General features: G+C 36.4%; 1 protein-coding gene across 1 annotated transcript in view; it reads left to right on the top strand.

Moving 5' to 3' along the window:
- Positions 1-22,809, top strand: part of LOC150108364 (metabotropic glutamate receptor 8-like) — a 67,628-nt gene that overhangs the window by 36,971 nt on the left and 7,848 nt on the right. The window lies entirely within an intron of this gene.

Below are 22,809 nucleotides of genomic sequence, written 5' to 3' on the forward strand. Positions count from 1 at the left end.
GATAAATAAAATCAACTATATGAAACATCTCAGTAAACAGAAGTATAGGAACGAAATATTAGTTGTCAATAAATCCCAAACATTAATCTCTCATCGAAAAACTACAAGTGAATGAGATATACCTTAGTGCGCGTGTGCTTGGAACAGAAATCAACAAAAGTACACAATATTTGTTATTTCTCTCGTTAGTAATGTGAAACTTGCTTTTCTATCACATCCTAAAGGATCTTACTAAAGGAAAGGAAAAAAAAAAAAAGCAAGAAATACAAAGTCAATAGGCGTAGAGAGAGCCATTGCACAATGATAGAACACAGTAATTACTGTAGCCATTAAGAAGGGATATTTAAATATGTTACATGGCTTGCGTTATTCAAATGACATCCGAAGCAAGAGAGAAAGAGAGGGAGGGAAAAAAAAAAGTAATCTGTTTGGTATTCTGATTCCTTTTAATACGCGGTGTTGTAGAGATCAGAATAAATTACTCTGAACGCTGCAATGACGTCAGCACGAGACGAGAAATGTTGTTTTAGTTGTATTGATTTTCAGCAAACTTTTTTCGTAAAATAGTCTCCGACCTTTCGAGAAGTTTATTATTAAGAATTTGGATTCTATTCTTCTGTTGTTATGCAGAAGAATAAACTCTGCACGGTTCTTAAAAAAAAAAAATACTTTAAAAAGCATGTCTGGTCAGTAAAAGGAAAATTTCGAGAAAGGTTTAAAATCTCGCTTTTTTGTTTCTAAAATCTATAATTAGATATGTTAATTAGGTATGGTATCTCCCTCTGGTGTCCAAAATTTGCAGTTGCTCATTTTAAATTTATACGGGGAAGATAAAAATTAGATTAATCTTATTTTTTAAAGTTTGCACTGCATAAATTTTAATCATATCATATGTTTTTCATATAATTTAATATCTAATATACTTTTAATGTTAACATTAACCAAAATAGAGGAAATTTTTAACATAAATGATATTATATACTAATATACCAAATACTTTCTAACATAATGTGGAAATGAATATAAAATAAAATTGGTTTTGAAAATTCTAGAATGAATCCATGCCCAATCAGGGCGAGCATTCTGCTCATAAATTTTACCTTCACTGCAACCACAACAGATAGCGGGGAATATGAAAAGCATCTTGCTTCACCCCTAAAGACATAAATGTCAATTGTCAATTTGAAAATTCTTGATGACATCCAACTTCTCGGAAATAAAGATGCCATGGCAGACAGAATCAAATACCTTGGAGTACAGTTGAACAAAAAGCTGAATTTCAACAGCCACATCAAGCTCATAGGCACAAAGACATCAGAACCATAGCCCAACTCTACAACTCTATCCACTGATCAACCGCAACAGCAAATTGGATACATGCAACAAGCTGTTACTATATCAGATGGTAATACGACCAGTAATCACATATGCATCCCCAGCATGGAGTCACACATCCAAATCTAGCATCCTGAAACTACAGAGGATACAAAACAAGTGCCTGAGGATGATACTGGAAGCCCCATGGTTCATCAGAAACATGCAGATCCACAGAGAAACCGGATCCCCATAAATCCATTCTCTCCTTCATGACTATGCGGAAAAGTTCTTCAGCAAGGCACACTCTCATCCCAAACCACTAATCAGACAAGCTTCCAGTTATAGTGAACATGACTATTACAAACATAAAAGACCCAAGACAATCCTGCTCTCAGCAGACCAGAGCTAACTCCATAGTTCACAAAGTGCGAGCATAAGGCTCACAACCCCCCCCCCCCCATCAAGCTTCTCGACACAGACAAAGGGGAAAACAAAAAGCATTTTATGCTTCACCCAGCAACGTTGTTGTTGTTTTTTGAAAATTCTTGTAACAAAATGGGACAAACTCTACAGAGGTGAATGAATCTGATCTGTAAGTTTTAAAAGAGGTAAACCGTGAGTAGACATATCGGTACACAATAAATAACGGAAAAAACTCACGTAGAAAGATTATTTATTAGTATAATTTTCGCCTGTGTGTCACAGGCATCTTCAGTACATTAAGCTCAAAATTAAACACTAACTGACAATTCCAAAAAGCGCCACCTAAGTAGCTGGTGTAAGATAACTAAAAAGGTCAATAACTTTCCTAAAAAAAAAAAATTAATACAATAAAAAGTTAGGAAAGATTAGCTGATTTGTAAAGTACTATCTCCCATAAAGGGGATAGACGTAAGCCGTCGGATCTGTTTAAATTAGGAGAATGAAGTAGAGTTTCACATGTTTCTTTATAAAGGCGTTCCATGAGAAACTGACTTTTGTGAAGAACTCTTGTCTTTCTCCAATGAACTCTGTGTCTAGTGAAGATGGCATGTTCTGCAAGTCCAGACTTTTCAGGTTTAAAGTATTCAATATAAGATTGGTGTTCTTCTAGCCGAATAGAGGCAGATCTTCCCGTTTGTCCGAAATAAGATAATCCACAAGAGCACGGAATCTGGTAGACACCTGGATGATTAAGATGTGGAAGCTTGTCCTTAGGAGAAGTGAGAAAGGTGGAGATTTTTCTAAACGGTCGAAAGGCAACAAAAATATTCAGTGGTTTTAAAACTTTTGCTATACGTTCACTGATGCCTTGTACATAAGGGATAGTAATGCGCGTTATTTCCTCTGTGTTTGAAGAGGAAGACATATTAAAACTACTCAAAGAAAAAAAAATAAAGAAACATGTGAAACCCTACTTCACACTCCTAACAGATCCGACGGCTTACGTCTATCCCCTTTATGGGAGATAGTACTTTACAAATCAGCTAATCTTTCCTAACTTTTTATTGTATTAATTTTTTTAGGAAAGTTATTGACCTTTTTAGTTATCTTACACCAGCTACTTAGGTGGCGCTTTTTGGAATTGTCAGTTAGTGTTTAATTTTGAGCTTAATGTACTGAAGATGCCTGTGACACACAGGCGAAAATTATACTAATAAATAATCTTTCTACATGAGTTTTTTCCGTTATTTATTGTGTACCGAATCTGATCTGTATTATTAGTTTATAGATGTGTAATAGAAGCAGTATTATATTATATATTATATACGTGGAAATAGCATACATATTTAGGAAATAATTATTGTGAGAAGGTTAACATATATAATTGAAATAGTACGTGTTTTCGTATTACTTTCATTACATGTAATGGAAATAAACGTGTATGTTAAATACGTTCGATTAAAACGTATTTAATCAAAGAACACACATTTCGTCATGAATCAAATCATCAGAGTAAACATCCAGCAAATGGAACGTAACATGAAGCAAAAATGTACTATGAGAATGTAAGCAAACGTTATAATGTGCATTCCTTCCCGTTCTGAGGTCAGCAAGATGACATTATTACAATGCCAAGGAACAATTTCATCTCGGTTATACGGACTCCCAAAAATACATAAAACGGATATTCCGTTGAGATCAGGATTCCTATTTCATGTAGTCGTCCCTGGTCGATTGTATTGGTTGTCTTACTTATAAGCGCTCAAATAATATTAATAAAATTAATAATAAAGATTACCCCCGATTTCATTTTTGAAATGAAACCTTGTATCTCTGACATTACAGTGATTTTTGTTGTTGTTCTTTCATTCTTCATTGACGTACAAAACTTTCCAAACGCCCTAAAAGTAAAAAAAAACGATCTTTTACATTTGTTCCATTAAAGCTAATCTTCCTCTCTTAGCGCGCCGTGAAGTTTCGTACTGAGAACATCTCTATCAGAATCTATCACATAATAATGAAAAAAAAAAACAAACAAAAAAAAAACACAGTGCCTTATGATTACACTCACAAGCTTTGATGTTGTTTAGCAGATCGATATCGAAGTAATTCATTTCTCTAAGAATAAAGAAGCATCATACATTTGTTTGCATGTCAATCTACATTAGAATAATTCACATTAAAAACAGCCATCATCGAAACATCAATTATATTAACGGTTTTAAGCACTTTCCGTAAAAATCAACAAAAACCACGTAAATGATAATATCGAGTTTCATTAAGTAAGGAGCAGTACAATAATTATTAGTGGTGTGCTATTAATTCTTCAATTTAATTTTTTTAATAATCCTGTTTAAAAACTATCATATTAGAATTTTTAACTTTATTTTATTTTATTTACTTTTTTATGATTATACTCAAAAATTTAACTTTTTCAAAACCTTAACCGAAGTAATTAATCTTTTCGTTAAATGAGAACGATTAACATTTAATTCAACTCTGTGAAACATTAATAGTCAGCTATAAAGTACTTCTTTACATGCAATATCAGAATAAAGTAACATAGCTAAATTAGGGAATAAGTTCGCCAACCTTCGATTATATTTTATTGCTATTATTTCTTTAAAATATTCTCAACGTTGGAGTTATTCTTTTTTTTTTTTAAATTAAAATCATAACTTTAATACTTCCAATTAAACTTATTGGGACTGTAAATTAAAATTATACAATGCTGCCATCTAGGCAAAAGTGATTTAATAACTTTCATTCTTAACATCGTGAAGACATCACTGCGCATGTGCATCGGAAAAGGGAATGAGAGGATCAAATGAAGCAGCTTGAGCGAAAAAAAAAAAAAAATGGCCCATTAGGAAAGTCTTAGCTTACTAAGTGAGATCCACAAAGCTGCACACGATAAATTTTCTTGACATCCTTAAAATTAAAATTGCAGCTGGGATATAGCAAAATGTAAAAATGTCAAAATCTGGGTTTGGTGCATTGTATTGATCGAAGTTGTAAGTTGCCGACTGCGATTTCTATTGAACAAATTTATCGGAGGTTCTTTCATGCCTTCTTTTAGGATTTTTTTTTTTTTCGAAGAACCGACTGCGCGCGAGCAAATTGCGAACAAAAGCAAATAAATTGAAGGCGGTTTAACGAGACGGCATCGATCTTATAAAGCCAACGAAATAAATATTTTCGTACTTACCTTTTTGTGTTGCACCGATAACGCAGATTTTCAGGCAATGGAATTTCATTTTCTAGCAGAAAACTTTATTTTCTTATCGCTTTATAGTTATTTTTTTACTGTTATAGGTACACTAACGGCCGACTCCAAATAGGAGCTCACCACTGTTTCGTTGCTCCCATCCATCATCTAAAATAGAACTTTGTGATTCTAGTTTTAACGAGTGATTACCTATGAAGTAATCGCACGCAATGCCATATTAATATTAATGACAATTTAATCTGCCTTCCATTAAAGATAATCTTCCTCTATTAGCGCGCCCTAAAGTTCACTAGATTCCTATTTAATTTATTTAATACCGTGTTGGACCTCTTTTAGCCCGAATTACAGCACGTATATTATGCGATTTGGCATGGATTCCACAAGGTGTCGGACTGCATCTACGTCTACCAGGCGTTCACCAGACAGTCCTTTAACTGGCTCAGATTTAACGGACTTACCTCCTGGATCTATTTTTTAACATGTCCCTTAAATTCTCCAGGTTTTGTGATGGCCAAGGAACATGGTGGAAGTCGCTAGCATGCTCGCTGAACCATTGCTGAAGAATTCTTGCGCGATAGACAGTAGCATTGTCGTCCATGAAACAACCGTTACCTACTGGATAAAATGTCAACAGTGCAGGATGGACTTGATTGGCAACAATGTTCAGATATTCCTTGGAGGACACCGGACCTTCCAACAATATCAGGGGACTCGTTCCATGCCAACAGCATATGCACCATGACACCACCCTTCAAAACCTTGAGTTGTGTTTACAAAGCAAACTGGGTTCATTGCCTCAAGGGACTCTGGCCAAACTCTTTGCCTACCGTCGGTAAAGAACAAGGTATACCGTGATTCGTCGGACCACATGATTTTTTTTTTCAGTCTTCCAGTCACGGTGTTCCTGGCACCACTGCAGACGAACTTTCTGTTTCTTTGCAGAAACCAAGCTCTGCTCTTTTCAAAATCATTGTTCCAGCCAGACGGGTACTCACAATAAACCCTTTATCAAACTCCAAAAGATCTTTTTTTATATTTTTTTATTGTGATCAATAATATTGACGATTGCTGATCAGCAGCATTTTTAAATAGTAGCCTAGAACACCGTGACGCACGCTGCATAATATTGACGATATTATGCAATATTGACGCACGCTGCATAATATTGACGATTGCTGATCAGCAGCATTTTTAAATAGTAGCCTAGAACACCGTGACGCACGCTGCATAAGTGATGTTTACGTATGCATAAAGATTCCTTCTTCAGTGGCCGGTATATATACAAACAAAAACAGAATTGGAAGTGAATGATTTTCAGTATTCATCACTAGATAGTAGCTGTGCAGTGTAGGATGATCATAGTGAATGTAGAAAACGCGCGTGCGCGTATTTTGTAGCTGTTTTTCAGAGGTGTAAAATGGCGACCGAGCTCGAAGAGTGTACAACTGTCGAATGGCGTACTGCTATTGTTTCCTGTGGGCAAAGGACATTCATAAAGAGATGTATGATGTTTATGACAAGAAATTTTGTCACGTGCAGCAGTAGTACACAACTGATTTCAGACACATCCAAAGCATGAAGTTCAAACTTACGCCATCAGCGGGAAAGCTTATGTTTAAGATCTTTTGAGATTCACAGGGAGTACTGCTGGCCCATTTTTAGAAGCGTTAGAAGCGTGGCGAAAATGTGGATACCACATCGTATTGTGAGATTCTATTGAATCTTCAGGATGCAATTCGCCGAAAACGTCCATGCCTACTGAGAAAAATATTGCTCCTGCATGACAATGCGAACTTGCATACAACTATAGGAACCCTGGAGAGAATTCAAACACTTTTAGTGAGAACTCTTTCAACGTCAGCCTTACAGCCCGGACCTCGATCCAAGTGAATTTCAGCTGCTTGGCCCTCTGAAACAGCACTTTGCTGACAAACATTTGCCGATAATCAGGAGGTTAAAAATGAGGTGCAGAGATTGGTAAGATAACAGCGATAAAAAAATTATCTGCTGCTGGATTTGAAGGACTGATAAAGCAATGCCTCGCGGTTAGCCTAGTGGCTATGCGCTTCGCAACCGTAGGCCTGGGGAAGGAGTGTCCTAGGTTCGATTCCCGTCGGGGACGTGAGGAGCTGAAGGATCTTCCTGAGCCATAGCCAAATTAGCAGGTCTTGGGCGTGAACAGTAAGGTTTTTCCCCAGTTTATCCTGGGGGTTTTTTATCCAGTAAAGCAGGCAAACCGGGCTTGAGACACTACGCACATTGGATACACCGGGGCATAAGGCTGACCACCTTATCCTGTGAACAGTTTGAGGTCCGATTAATAAACCCTCGAAACCTCAAGGTAAAAGGAAGATGAGATGAGATAAAGCAATGAGACAATCGTATAAATGTTGAAGAGGATTATGTACAGCCATAAATGCTTTTCTGCAATTCTTCTTTCACTTGCTTTATTTAATTTATAACCATTTGTAATTTACTTACTGACTTTCCCTCATATTTTCGAGAGCTCCTGGAACCACTAAGCCAACTGTGAAAACAGTATTGGCAAGGATTTTGTATTTTTACAAAGTCGATAGTTATTCAGAGATAAAGGGAAGCTTTGAGCTAAATAAAAAGTGCAGTTTCTTGGATGTTGAGGAGGAAGGAATCTTTGTAATATGTTTATTCAGTTAAATAAATAGAAAGATAATATAAAATGAATAAAATTACTAAAAGAAAAAGACACCCTGAAAAGTTAATTGAATTTTGCTAATCTCTAAACGAAGAATGCAAATGAAAAATATATATTTTTTTAATTTACATTGGCTCAGCACAATCCTGGAGGAATATCTGAAGATATTTCGCCATCACCTAAATCCATCGACGGAATGATTGAGGCTTGTTTGGCGGAGTAGCACACCCCGCTCTTCAACCACAGGTTACGGGTGTGCATCTCCTTGGGAATGGATGTACACGATTAGGTGGGAATTCTTAGGAATCTTTGAAATTTATTTTCCATGCTCAGGTGGGAAATGAATTTCATAACCAGGTGTGGAGACCACCTCCCTGCTTATTGGAGGCCTGAAGTGGCTTGAAATAAAATCCTATGTCGGTCTAAAACAGGGTTTCCAGATTATGTAAAAAATTTATTAAAAATACAAGAAATATGAAATTGATAAAAAAAAAAAAATAGGAAGAAAAATATCCTTAGCTAAACCGACGGTACAAAAAAAGCAGTACAGGTTTATGAATAATCTTTCGTCGGTAAGAACAAAATAAAACAATTTGATTAAAACTATCCTAAGTGATCTCGCAAACAGAATTGACATCTAGAATGAACATTACAACAATGTCCTTATAGTCTTTATAAGGACTGGCTTAAAGGGGCGAAGCAAGAATGCTTTTCATATTCCCGTTATCTGTAGAGGACAGTGTAGGGATAAGGTTATTGAGCTATTATTAAAGCTCTGATCATGGCAGGAGGGTAACAGCAATAGCCGAGCCTCAGTTAGAGCTTCATTAGCTACAGCATTGCTATCCATTATCCATTACCCTCCAAGGGTATTGGATTGAATGAATCAATCACCGCATCTCACGGTCGATTGATTCATCACCATTACAACAATGTCCTTATAGTCCTTATAAGGACTGGCTTAAAGGGGCGAAGCAAGAATGCTTTTTATCTTCCCCGTTATCTGTAGAGGACAGTGTAGGGATAAGGTGTTATTGAGCTATTAAAGCTCTGATCATGGCAGGAGGGTAACAGCAATAGCCGAGCCTCAGTTAGAACTTCATTGGCTACAGCATTGCCATCCATTACCCTCCAAGGGTATTGGATTGAATGAAACAATCACCGCATCTCACGGTCGATTGATTCATTACAACAATGTCCTTATAGTCCTTATAAGGATAAGGACTGGCTTAAAGGGGCGAAGCAAGAATGCTTTTCATATTCCCCGTTATCTGTAGAGGACAGTGTAGGGATAAGGTGTTATTGAGCTATTAAAGCTGTGATCATGGCAGGAGGGTAACAGCAATAGCCGAGCCTCAGTTAGAACTTCATTGGCTACAGCATTGCCATCCATTACCCTCCAAGGGTATTGGATTGAATGAATCCTTGCTCATCTACAATGTTCTTTTTAAAAAATTTTAAGAGATTTCATTATGATAAAAAGTAAATGGTGTTTTACAAAATTCCAAAAATAATTGATTATTCAAATCACAAAAAACATTATTTTTTGAATTAATATAAAACTAAATATACTTTTTTTTGAATTTTAAAATAAATACTTCTAATTAAAGAAATTTAAATGCAGGTATTAAGACCGTCAGAATAATCGGATCTTACATTTCTCTTCTTATGTGGGATGTATCTCATATAATGAAATCACTCTGTGAAGACAGGGTTGAGGGATAAAGGGATTAATCCTTCGGTATGTTAATCACCTCTTTAGAGTAACTAATGCAATTTATTTGCGCGGCTCCCATTGAAGAGACCTAAAAGGTCGAAACCGGTCTATATATCTACTCTCTATATATAAAAAGATAAGCCAAAATTTGAAACGTTTTTATGTCACGTTTTTTGTCTTACCAGCTTACCGGCTTACCAGACCGGAACTCAGGAGGTTGGGCGCCGTAGGCGCCGTGGGGGGGGGGGGGCGGAGCCCACATAGCGTATATATACATTATATCGTGTGTTTCCTACTTCAATATACTCTGCCAAATAACTATAAGTTTAGTTCCGCAGAAGTTCTCGTGTAGAACGAGACTTATTAGACACTACCCGTATAAGTAGTTCTACACCAGTGTACATGCTGTAGTACTATTATAAGATGACGACTAACATTTATTTTTAAATACAGATAAATCTTCTAATGATTTTTATTCCAGAGAGGGAATAGGTCGAAACCTGTATTAAAAACATAAGTCGAAAACCTTTTTTTTCGAAAATCGATAGGCAGCCGGCTGGCCTAGTTGGGTAAGTGGTTAGCGTATGTGTTCTCCACTCAAGAGGCTGTGGGTTCGAATCCCGGGGTGGGCACGGATGTTTGTGATTGTCCTACTAACTCTGTGTCGAAAAGGCATCTACGACCCTACCATTTCTAGCAGAAGGCTCCTCTCCCAAAACCCAGTGAAGTACGGGAGTGATCACACGGAGTCAAAATGACGTAACATATGAATAACTAACTATTAGGCAGCCGGGCGTTAGTTACCCTTCATTATCACCGGTATTTAAGTTAATCACTACCGACAATATAAAAAAATATGGGTTACGATATAGCATGGCAGATAGCCAGGCTATCTGTCATGCTGTCATGCATTAATACCAGATTAATACCAGGTATTACTAACTAACTAGTTTTCTTTATTTATTTTTAGTTTTATTTATTTTTTAACCAGAGTTTTTTGCGAAGGGCCTACTGGCCTGCACAAAAAACTGGTTAGTCAGGTCGGGAACTGGCTAGAAATATATATATATATATATATATATATATATATATATATATATATATTTTACACCAATGGTGCATTCTTTTAAGATAATAAATTCACTCCTAGAACTAATCTCTCTCCAGCTTGAGTGCTGTTTTATTTAAACTTTATGATTTGTTGAACTGTTTTCTAGATTACGTTTAATTTTTAAATTATATTTATGTTACATATTCATTTTTGCATACAATATTTTTTTTAAAATCATTTTTATAGTTTAGAATTCATGAACCTATGTTTAAAAGATTATGTAAATGACTGATATGTAATTAACATTATTAGATCAGCTGGTATTGTTCTAGTACGTATATATACTGTATATATATAAATAAATATATATAGATAGATAGATAGATAGATCTTATGTTATGCGTTTTGAACGGAATCGGAAAAAAAAATCCTTCCCTGAGTGTTTTTTTTTTTTTTTTTTTTAACAGTCCTACGTTTAACGTTCAATTTAGTAAATCGTCGAATTTCACGCTGTTAGTATCCCTAGACCTCCCTACCTATATTTCCTTACGGAAAGTTGATTTGTTTTTTTTTTATTGTTTCAATGCACCATTTAGTTTTGTGTATTGGATCAGCATAAGCTTTTTTTGTGTTAGGTTACATATGCGAGTTTTCATCTTAGCTTCCAAAAATCTCGGATGTTTATTCTTAAACCTAAGCTCTTCGGTTTCAGCCCGCAGTGTCTTTTATCTGCTACACTACAGTATTCTCAAGACGATTAGTAGAATCAGTAGAATTCAAACTTAAACTTATTAGTTTAGACACATTTAAACAAACATTTTTTTTTTAGTTTCATTAGTAATAATATAATACCGTATTAAATACCGAGCTATATATTAATTGCTCTTTCTATCCTAAAATTAAACATTCAAAAAAAAATCTCATCACAGAAAATCAGTACTATGTAATGCGTACTACAATGCTTTACAGTAAACTGTACTGTAAATTGTATTTAACTAAGAATTTTTATTTGAAGACACCGATGACAGTCATTCAGTTTTCCATCGATTCCAAGCCTGTTCAAGATTCCCCATCTTGCCATCCGAATATTGCGAGAGGATACATTTTACTCAAACTGGACTTTATTACTGCACTCATCCTTATTTGCTGCCAAGTGCCTTATATTGCAGCTTGTTCAATTTATTCCCAAATGGATCCATTGGATGACGTAATTTCACTGATTTCTTTCCATGTAAAATGCTTCCTCTTTCAGTGAAAAAGGAGTTTCCAAAATTTATATTATATATATTTGGAACACGTCACACTTCGACCAACTTTCTCACTTTCGCATTATCCAGACCGCAATATTCCACTCGCTCTGCTCGCAAAAGATTAATAATCTACTTCGCTGTATTCGTCAAGTATCTAAAGGCTTAACTAGAGAAAGAAAACTGATAATAACACGCATTTCCAATCTCATTTAATTGCTTAAAATGTTTTTCAAAAATGTAATTGGTAGAGAAAAATTTAAGTTCTTAATGTGATGGCGATTATGCAAACCGAGTGTAATGGTGAGCGAAGAACTCTTTTGCCATTAATACTGGGACGTGGAAATTCAGGCAATAGCTGAAAAGGTTCGGCCATGAACTGCATCAATTTAAAATATTCCAACCAGTGCCTTTGTCTTCTAAATAATAATTTAGCAAAAAAAATATTTTGAAAAAATTCCAACCCTGTCATTGTTAAATAAACGCTTAAATAAAAAAATATTGGTGTTCTTATAATACTATATTATTATTTAATTCAAAAATTAATTTTTTAAAAATTAATTTATATAATAAAAAAATATTTTTCACATTAAATTTTTTTATTACTTTTGTAAAATGAAATATTTTTTCATTTAATATTTGTATTACTTTCAAGAAACATCATAGGAGTTGTGGAATTACTTGAATCAATACCGATGTAAATTTGCTGACAGGAACATAAAGTTTTTATATTAATAACTAAAATTACCTTAAAAAAATAAAGTAATTCCACACCATTTTAAAATTATTCAATAAAACATTGTTTATTCATAGCGTATTATTGATTATATTGTTTTAAATTATTGTTTTCAAATGAATATAAAATATAATAATACAATTATTATTATATTTTATATTCATATATTTAGATAACAAAGAATATAACATAAATCTGTAATAGCATGTTTGTATAACATGAAATAATAATATTTTTAAATAACTCCATATATTTTAAATTATTTAGTTACAAAATAATAACATTTTGAATAAGGGAAAAAGAATAAAGAAAATTTCTAAAAAAAATACATTTTAATACCGATTCGATTATATGATAAATATAAATTAAATTATCATAAATTATAAAATTATTTTATTTTATTTTATTTTAAAGTTGAATCGACCGTGAGATGCAGTGATTAAGATTAATAATACCCTTGGAGGGTAATGGATGGCAATGCTGTAGCCAAAGAAGTTCTAACTGAGGCTCGGCTATTGCTGTTACCCTCCTGCCATGATCAGAGCTTTAATAGCTCAATAACACCTTATCCCTACACTGTCCTCTACAGATAACGGGGAAGATGAAAAGCATTTTGCTTTGCCCCTTTAAGCCAGTCCTTATAAGGACTATTTTAAAGATTGATTACGAATTCTGATTAGAGTTTTGGAGTTTGATTAGAGTTTTGGGTGATTGAGGAGGAGAGTTTTAAATTGAGTTTTGGCCGTTTATTATGTCTTGAAGATCATGCAATTTTGAATCAGTGTTCTTACCAAAACAGTTCAGAGTCCTGCAGAAGTGCCGGTAAGGCTACAACTGCACGGTAAACATTTTTTTTTTTTTAGGTCCACATTGACAGATATGGAACAGCAGCCAAACGAGACAACATTTGAAGAAGTATATCGGGAATTTTTCAGACTGGGCGAACTACTCAACAAAAATTGGCCAGGAAAGGTGACACTTTATGATACGTTTCCCCCGGCAAGTGTCAAAGACGTTGACGCCGAGATTATGGTAGATCAGTCAATATCGGCTAACCACTGCTACAGATTTTCAAGAAGTCCGGATACGTAAAAAGCGGAGAACAACGGATGAACCACTCAAAGACTTCACAATGGAACAAGATAGTCAAATATCACAGGTGATAGACTACAGGCGACTATCAAAAGAAATGGGCAATAGAGTTTCACTCAGGTCGGTGAAAAATTTAAAAGAGGTTCTCCGTGGCGTCTGTGAAGACATTGATACAGAAGATATAGTTGCTGATCTTAATTTACAGGATCTACCTCCAGTTAAGGTCAGCAGAATGTACAGATCCAAAAAAAAGGTCTCCCATGCCGTCAGTCCTCGTAGAGATCCATAACGTATATAAAAATATCTACAACTTGAAAACAATCTCCGTGCTCATTGTCACACCAGAGCCACTCCGAAAAAGGGCATCTTCTGGCCAGTGCCATAGATGTCAAAAGTTTGGCCATGCCCAGAAATTATGTAAAGCTGAATTTAAATGTTTGAAATGCGGGTACAGCCACCCAACCAATATCTGCACAAAGTCAAAAACAACTCCGGCTAAATGTGCCAACTGCGGTGGCCCCCATCCTGCCAACTACAAGGGATGCATTCGGCACCCAAAAAATAGACGGATGGAATCAGCCAAACAGTCCTCTTCCTCTAGTAAAAGAACACCAGAGGCCCCTGCACCACAGCCACAGGCTCAGCGTCCACAGTCAAGATCTTCAAAGATAGAGTGAACCAAAAGCAAACAACAAGTTATGCTGACGTGGTCCGTATAAACAAATCAGCACCTACAAACCTAACAGCCTCTCTAGCCAACATGCTACAAGACTTCAGCTTGTCAAACCCTTCAGCAACCTCCACCAAAAGATTTCTCAGTGAAACACAGGACATCCTCACAGCGTTAATTGATGAGTAGCCCATTTGCAGATCATTGCATGGAATTCAAATGGCCTAAGAAACAAAATTCTGGAGCTGCAAGAATTCACTAACAGATATCAACCAGATGTTATTTTTATCAGTGAATCACATCTAAGACCCTCAGATAACCCTAAAATAAGGGGTTACCGCCTATACAGAAATGATAGATTGGTCTACAGAGATGGCAGCACTGCCATCTTCATTAAAAACTAGGTCAAGCACAATTCTGTGAACAACCCTCCAACCACTAATCTTGAGATCACGGGCGTGGAGGTGTTCACCAGCTCGGCTGGCAGATGGAAATCTACTCTGCTTACAACCCACCCTTAAAAACTCTACTACACTCTCACCTAAATGTCATCTTATGCGTCAGAGAACCCTCCATTATAGCCGGGGATCTGAACTCCAAGCACCCTGCATGGAATTGCAGATCCACCAACAAGAACGGTTGCATCCTTTCCAACTTCATAGGATCACACAATGCTGTTGTGGCAGGCCCCACCGAACCAACTCATCTTAGTACGTCTGGAACTGCGGACATCTGGATATAGCTATCCTGCGGGATATTAATCTTCAATACAGCCTAAGATCATTAAATGAGTTGTCATCTGATCACAACCCAATACTACTTCCGATGGGGAGACAAGAATACCTGTATCCTCCTCCTCCTCACTCCTATATATCGTAGGAAAGATTGTCGGAAGTGCTCAGGATAGTATTGGCCCTGTTCCTCTCATACGTACAAAAGAAGATGGAATCTGCAGTTACAAGCCTCTTCCAACTAATTAACTCCGCCATAACGGTAACCACCTTCTATAAATCTGTCCACAAGCCTGGTCGTTTGCCTGAAGACATTATGAACTTGATCAGAGAAAAAAACAGACCCAGGAAAAGATTTCGTAACACTCGTGAACCACAAGATAAAACAAATCTAAAAAGACTTACTGGGGCTGTGAGAAATACACTCAAGGCTCACAGAAACCATCTATGGGAAGAAACGTTAGCCTCTATCTCAACTGCTGATCACTCAGTCTGGGTGATCAGTAGGTGAGATGTGAAAAATTTCTTAGTAAGAAATTTTTCATATTTCTTACTAAGAAATATGAAAAACAAAGGCAAATCTCTTCCCCCAATATCCTCTGACCAGAACCTTGTACACACGGATGCGGACAAGGCGGAGGCCATGACAAGAAATTTGGAAGAGCAGTGTAAACCTTCATATGGAAATCTAGACTTCAATCACATATATAAAATTCACAGTCAGACACTCACTCAAACTTCCTGATACCAGTACTGACCACACTGCACCCACATCACCTGGTGAAATATATAATATTATTAAAAACTTAAAGAACAAAACAACTGCTAGACCAGACGGCATTTCAAACAGGATGATCAAACTGTTGCCTCGAAAAGCTGTAGTGCACCTCACCATTATACTAAATGCAATCTTAAGATTTCACTATTTTCCTTCCACCGGGAAACTGGCTGATGTAATCCCTATACTAAGCCAGGCAAGGACCCACACCTACCGCAAAATTATTTTCCAATCAGTCTTATCTCCAACCTGGATAAGATTACGGAGAAGGTCATCCTCTCACGACTCCAAACCTCAGTAAATGACCTAAACATCTTCCATAAAGAACAGTTTGGTTTTCGGCAATACCATAGTACTACCCAGCAAATCCACAGAATTGTGGAACACATCACCATCAGCTATAACTGGCACCAGTGCACAGGAGATGTTTTCCTAGACCTATCCAAAGCGTTTGACAAAATCTGGCATTTTGGACTTCTGCACAAACTTATCTCAGCCGGTATCACACTAAAAATGGTTAATCTAATCCGTTCATATCTTCAGAATAGATCAATACAAGTCAAAATCAATGGTTCTACCTCATCGCAGCCCATATCTTCGCTGGAGTGCAGCAGGGATCCCTACTAGCTCCATTGCTGTTTTCTATATACATGTCGGACATCCCGCACAATCCGATGTCTTCCATCATGGCCCTGTATGCGGACGATACAGCAATACTCACCAGATCTCTCCGACCCCATTTCGTTACCAGAAAGCTTCAAGAAAACCTTCTAAAGCTAGAGGGTTGGTTCTCCAAATAGAGATTGGAAGTCAACCCCCCAAAAAGTTCAGTCATTCTTTTTTAGAAAAGGCCAATATCTCCTGCAGGAGAGGTGTTACTGTTCAATACTAAAATTCCCTGGCAAACAGAAACAAAATACCTGGGTGTAATTCTCGACAAAAAGCTAACTTTCAACCAACACATCAAGTCTACGTGCGCAAAGGCAACTAAAGCCATCGCTCAGATTTATCCGCTAATTAATAAAAATAGCGAGCTAAGTAACAGATTCAAATTGCAGTTATACAAGATGACGATTCGTCCTGTCATCATCTACGCCTCTCCAGCCTGGAGCCACACCTCTAATACTAATATTATCAAGATACAACGAGTACAGAACAAGTGCTTGAGAATGATTCTGAACGCCCCATGGTATGTTAGAAACAATCAACTTCACAGAGATACAAATATTCCCTATAATTTCTCTTTCCTACAATCTTTAGCATCTAAGTTCTTCCTAAAGACGTCCATACATCTCAACGATTTGGTTCATCAAGCTGCAGCATACGAGACAACGGACATATTCAAACATAGAAGACCAAAAGCTATTTTAACCTCCTGTAGCGATGCATAATCTCCATGCCCAATCAGGGCGAGCAAACTGCTCATAAATTTTACCCTCACAGTTACCGCAACAGATAGCGGGGAATATGAAAAGCATCTTGCTTCACCCCTAAAGACATAAATGCCAATTGTCAATTATTTTAAATTAAAAACTTTAAATTAAAAAAGTACTGTATTATGTTATAATATAGCTTCAGAAAACAAAAAGCACCATTACTTTGTTAGAAGACATCGCCAATACAATAAACAAAGCTCTCGACAAAAACAAGTACGCCGTCCTTATACTGCTGGACCTAACCAAAGCATTTGATACACTTGAACATGACATACTACTCACCAAACTATACTCAATAGGTATAAGAGGAACACTGCATACATGGTTCAAGAACTACCTCTCAAACAGAACACAAGTAACAAAAATAGGTACATGTCACAGTCGGAGTATACAAATAAAACACGGTGTACCTCAAGGTGCAATATTATCACCCAATCTATTCAACATATACATTAACGATGTTCATAATATATCCATAAGAAGTCAAATATTTCAATAGGCAGATGACACTGCACTACTAGCAATCCACACAGACATTAACACAGCTCTCTGCAAAGCACAACAAGACCTAAATGAAATGACAACATACTTCCACCAAAACGCAAATCTAAGGTTTGTTATTCATGTGGGTAGAATCGAGGGTGATTTCTTTTGACTCCAGGATACGTCTTTCAAGTTCATCGTAACATTTATGAATATTAGAAGTTTAATTCCATTCTATTTGGTGTTGGCGGCCTTCATCAGAGTTTACAGAGAACAAGACTTGGCTGGAGAGGGCACTGGCATTCTCGCGAGATCACACGCACGCGTATAAATGTAGCTAGAACTGAAACACGGACTCCAATTTGTTGTTGTTAGTGTGTAATGTTTCTGTCGGTCTTTTTTTTTGTATATATATATATACATCTTTGTACTTTGACACCTGACGAAGTTGGCTTACCAACGAAACTAGTTGTGTCCTGATTAAACTTTTATTCTTAATTATCTCGGTGGTTTAAGTCATTAAAATTATTGAACATGGTTCATAAACCGAGTCAATCTGCATGCAAATAACCATATTCCTTATGACAAGGATACCCAACATCTCATTAAAGATTATCAAAGGACACTCAGGAACGTTGGACTTTTCATCAATAGACTGGTTTTCTTAAAAAGATGTAAATGCTATTATATTATACCTCGTTTTCTTGATTTCAAAGAATCCATCAAAACAGCTCGGCACATAGAATTTACCACAAGGAAAAACTAGATCATCTATCGGAACGAATTGTAGATACTAAACGCAGTCTAGCTTCTTTTTTTCACCAAGAAAAGTTCACTAGAAAACCGCTTAGAGGCTTCCTTAGACAATATGTCACGGAACAACACGAAAGAAATCAGCGCACTTTTAGCTTCAAGAACCCAAAACATAAACAAATTTAAACTTATCAGAAAGTTCGATTCTCTCAGACGTAAACAGGAACGTTCCTCCTCTACTTATGTTTCCTCCTTTTTTTTAAAAAGTAGTTGTAAATAAATCTTCACATATCCTCACAACGGCGGAAGAAAGTGTTCTTGCAAACAGACTCAATTTCGTCCTCGCTCCTACATCCATTCCTAAAGAGTTTTTTCTCACTAAGATAGAAAAAGTTGTCTCCTTACTTCCAACTCAAGACGCAAACCTACTACGGATGGAAGCTATTTTCACAATAAATAACGCAAAACTACCTTCTGACAACCTTTCTCCTAGTGAAAGAGTGGCCATTAAAAAACTGAGAAAGAACAAAGACATTATCATCCTACCAGCTGACAATGGAAATGCCACAGTCATTCTTAATAAAACAGACTATCGCAACAAAATTCTTGAATTATTAGAAGCGGATACTTACTCCGAACTTAATAGGGACCCCACAAGAGAGTTACATAATAGGACCAACAATCTTTTACAATCAACTTCGGAATTACCAAGGAATATCCGCCTGCCTTTCGCTCAGATCCGTTGGTCCTCTAATCCCACGTTGTATGGCCTTCCTAAGATTCACAAAATAAATACTCCCTTAAGACGCATAGTTGAAGGCACCGACTCGCCCACATACAACTTATCTAAATATCTCGCCTCTTCCTTAAAACATCTCACAGGTAAATCCTCTTCTTACATCAAGAATTCAGCTGACTTTGTTTCCAAGATCAAACAGAACAAATCAGACATGATGGTAAGCTTCGACGTAGTTTCGCTTTTCACCAATGTACCAACGCAGGAGGTTCTCGCTCTTCTCAAGAACAAATGATCAAAGAAGCTCTTCGCTTTACTTACCCATTGTGTTGACTCAGGCTACTTCAGATTCGAAGACAAGATCTACAAACAAAACCGGTCTAGCCATGGGTAGTCCGCTTTTCCCGGTGCTAGCAAACATATTTCTCGAAGACTTGGAAGAAAAAGCAATTTGTTCGGCCACACTGAAACTTAAAATCTGGCTCCGTTATATTGACGATGTTTTTCTTATATGGGAACACGGCCCAAATAACCTCAAAGTTTTCTGAGATCATCTAAATAATTTTCATCACAACATCAAATTCACCTCTGAGCTAGAAGTTAACAATTGTTTTTTTTTTTTAGACATAAAGCTAACCAGGAGTACTGAAAATATTAAAATTTCGATCTTCAGGAAGCCAACACATACAGATAGATACCTTCACGCATCCTCTTACCACTATCCTCCACAGAGATATGGCATTATATCTACTCTTACACATCGGACCAGATCATTATTATCAGACGACGAAGAGTTTCAAAATGAACTTAATTTCCTCAAAAAGACCTTTTTCAATAATGGTATCGCTCCAAACAGTATTGAGAAACTTCTTTTTCACCGTCGTCAACAAACTAATGAAGATTCTACTAACTCCAGAGTTTACATTAGTTCCCTCTCCCCCAAACTGGCTAGAATTTTAAAAAAGCTCGACATCAAAACGTGCTTCTCTGCTTTACCTAAACTCTGATCTATCCTTAGTCAGCCAAAAGAAAAACATCACCATCTTCAGTTCCCAGGAGTACAGAATTATTTGTAGTTGTGGTAAACCTTACTGATGAATCAAACGGACAAACTGATAAATCAATCTTTCACCGTCTTGAAGAGCACAAAAGAGACATCTCTTATAACAGAATCCGAGCCAGTGCCCTCGCCAGCCACGTCTTGTTCTTTCTCTGTAAACTCTGATGAAGGCCGCCAACACCAAATAGAATAGAATTAAACTTCTAATATTCACAAATGTTACGATGAACTTGAAAGACGTATCCTGGAGTCAAAAGAAATCACCCTCGATTCGAGGGTGATTTCTTTAGAGCCAAAGTTGTCATTCATGTGGGTAGAATTCGATTTTACCCACATGAATAACAACCTTAGCTACAATTTGCCAGATTCGCATAGCTCTGCTGTTCAGTGCTGGCATTCTCGCGAGATCACGCACACGCGTATAAATGTAGCTGGAGATCTGAAGCGCGGACTCCAATTTGAACTGTAGTTTTTTTGATAGCTCTGTTGTTGTTGTTAGTGTGTAATGTTTCTGTCGGTCTTTTTTGTATATACCTTTGTACTTTGACATTTGACGAAGTTGGCTTACCAACGAAACTGGTTGTGTCCTGATTAAACTTTTATTCTTAATTATCTTGGTGGTTTCAGTCATTAAAATTATTGAACATGTTCATAAACCGAGTTAATCTGCATAAAAATATATACATATATTTTATTCCCTTAGCAATACAACTGGTCCGAGTAGCTGTATGCTGCCATAGTAGGGAGATGATTATGAGCAAGGTGGTTTCTCGTTGACTTCCTTGCCGTAGTATATTCTATGACTATAGCCGTGTGTGTGTGTGTGTGTGTGTGTGTGTGTGTGTGTGTGTGTGTGTGTGTGTGTGTGTGTGTGTGTGTGTGTGTGTGTGTGTGTGTGTGTGTGTGTGTGTGTTTTAAGAAATAAAAAACCCTAGTTACAGGGAGAAATCCCTCCACCACCGTATGAGACCGGTTAACTCACGTTTAGTCCAAACAGACCAGATAAAGGTTCCTCGCGTCACTGACGGGAATTGAACCCAGGCTACGGAGGCTCATATATATATATATATATATATGAGTCTTTCTGGTTATGAATAAAATGTTGCGTGAATATATAATATATATATTTTTCTTTCTGGATTTTACAAATAATTATTTCAGGAAGATTATATGAACTTTGTATTTAAGACGACCAATAAATAAGCTTACGGATTTCGACATTTCTATTAGATTTATGGCAATATAAAGAGGGTCGAATAATTAGAAGGAAGAGACTTTATTTTAGACGTTGAGAACTAGGGAAGAATTTGCCTTAGGAATCTAAAATAAGAAAAATAGGTTCTCTCTCTCCTTTAAATATTTCCGATTGTTTTTTTTTATCATATTAATTACGAAATAAGAGAAGCAATATAATCAGTAATGCAAGTACTTTTTTTTACTCGACTGGAGATAACATATGATAGAATAATCAAATTTTGTTAATTGAATTTTCTTTGTCTGTCACTTGAACGGCATTCAGCACGAAAATCAGCGTATGTGAATGATCACAGTCGATGAAAGATGATGAAGTGTCCAGTGGATCTCTTTTTACTCTATATCAGTTCAAGGCTGGACTGATGAAATTAGTTAGATTAATATGACGCTAAGATCAAAGTCCCAGTGAGTCGTAATTATGTTTTTTAACTGTGTATGTTCTTATGTTCTACTGCAACAAGAAAAAAAAGATTAGTTTTTTTTTTTTTTTTTTTTTTTTTTGAGAAAAAGTCTTTCCTCGAGGCGAACGTCGTATCGAAATAGTCTTATTGTTCCAGTAGTAGTACTCTGGTCATATCTATTTATTTGAGGGGGGGGGGATAACATAAATAACGGATAAAAACAATACATTAACATTGACTTTGGAAAACATAACAAATAAAACCTTCTCAATTATTGTGTTATTTGCGAAATCACTGTTTGGAAAAATACGAGCTATGTGTGAGCTATCAGAAAGTAAATTATGCGTGCATTATTTAGTCTATAAGATATGATTTGAATCCAGTTAGGGCTTAAGCTAGTTTTTTTTTAATATGATTCCCACCAAGGAGAAGCCTACAATACATCAAAATTGTAAGTGGCTAAGGTTAGATTGTTCGAAAACTCTAGAGACCAAATGGAATTGAAAAAGCTCCAACCACAGGTCTCCATTAAGCTGATAGAGGGGAGACCTCTCCCGCCGGGATATCCTCCCCACACACACCTCGTTGGCAGAGTAGATAGCATGCTTTCTTTCCAGCCAACAGGTTGGCATGGATGCTTGTATTGTTGTTGTGTAATACCATTTAATAAACTAACACCATTCAGTGAACACCGTGAATTAATTAATGACCAAAAGGCTATTAATTAACTCAAGGTATTATTTAGCTTAACCAATACAAAAAGTAAATCACTATTGCAAAGTATTAGAGAAACAAACCTATTTACAATAAGTTTTATGCTGCGCACGTCCCTGAAAGTTGAAACGAATTCGCTACATAAAATTAATAAAAATGAAAACGAAGAAAAATAAATAAATAAACAAGGCAAAAAAAAAAAAAAAAAAAAAAAGACAAAGGAGAAAAGCGATTTGGGCGCGAGGTACTCGACGAATGCAAAAATACGAAACTATAAAATCATTTTAATGGAATGTAAGCTTAGACGTGT

Source organism: Typopeltis vanoorti, chromosome 3, assembly GCF_054136105.1.
Source record: "Typopeltis vanoorti isolate ZY-2024b chromosome 3, IOZ_Tvanoo_1.0, whole genome shotgun sequence".
Classification (NCBI taxonomy): Eukaryota; Metazoa; Arthropoda; class Arachnida; order Uropygi; family Thelyphonidae; genus Typopeltis; species Typopeltis vanoorti.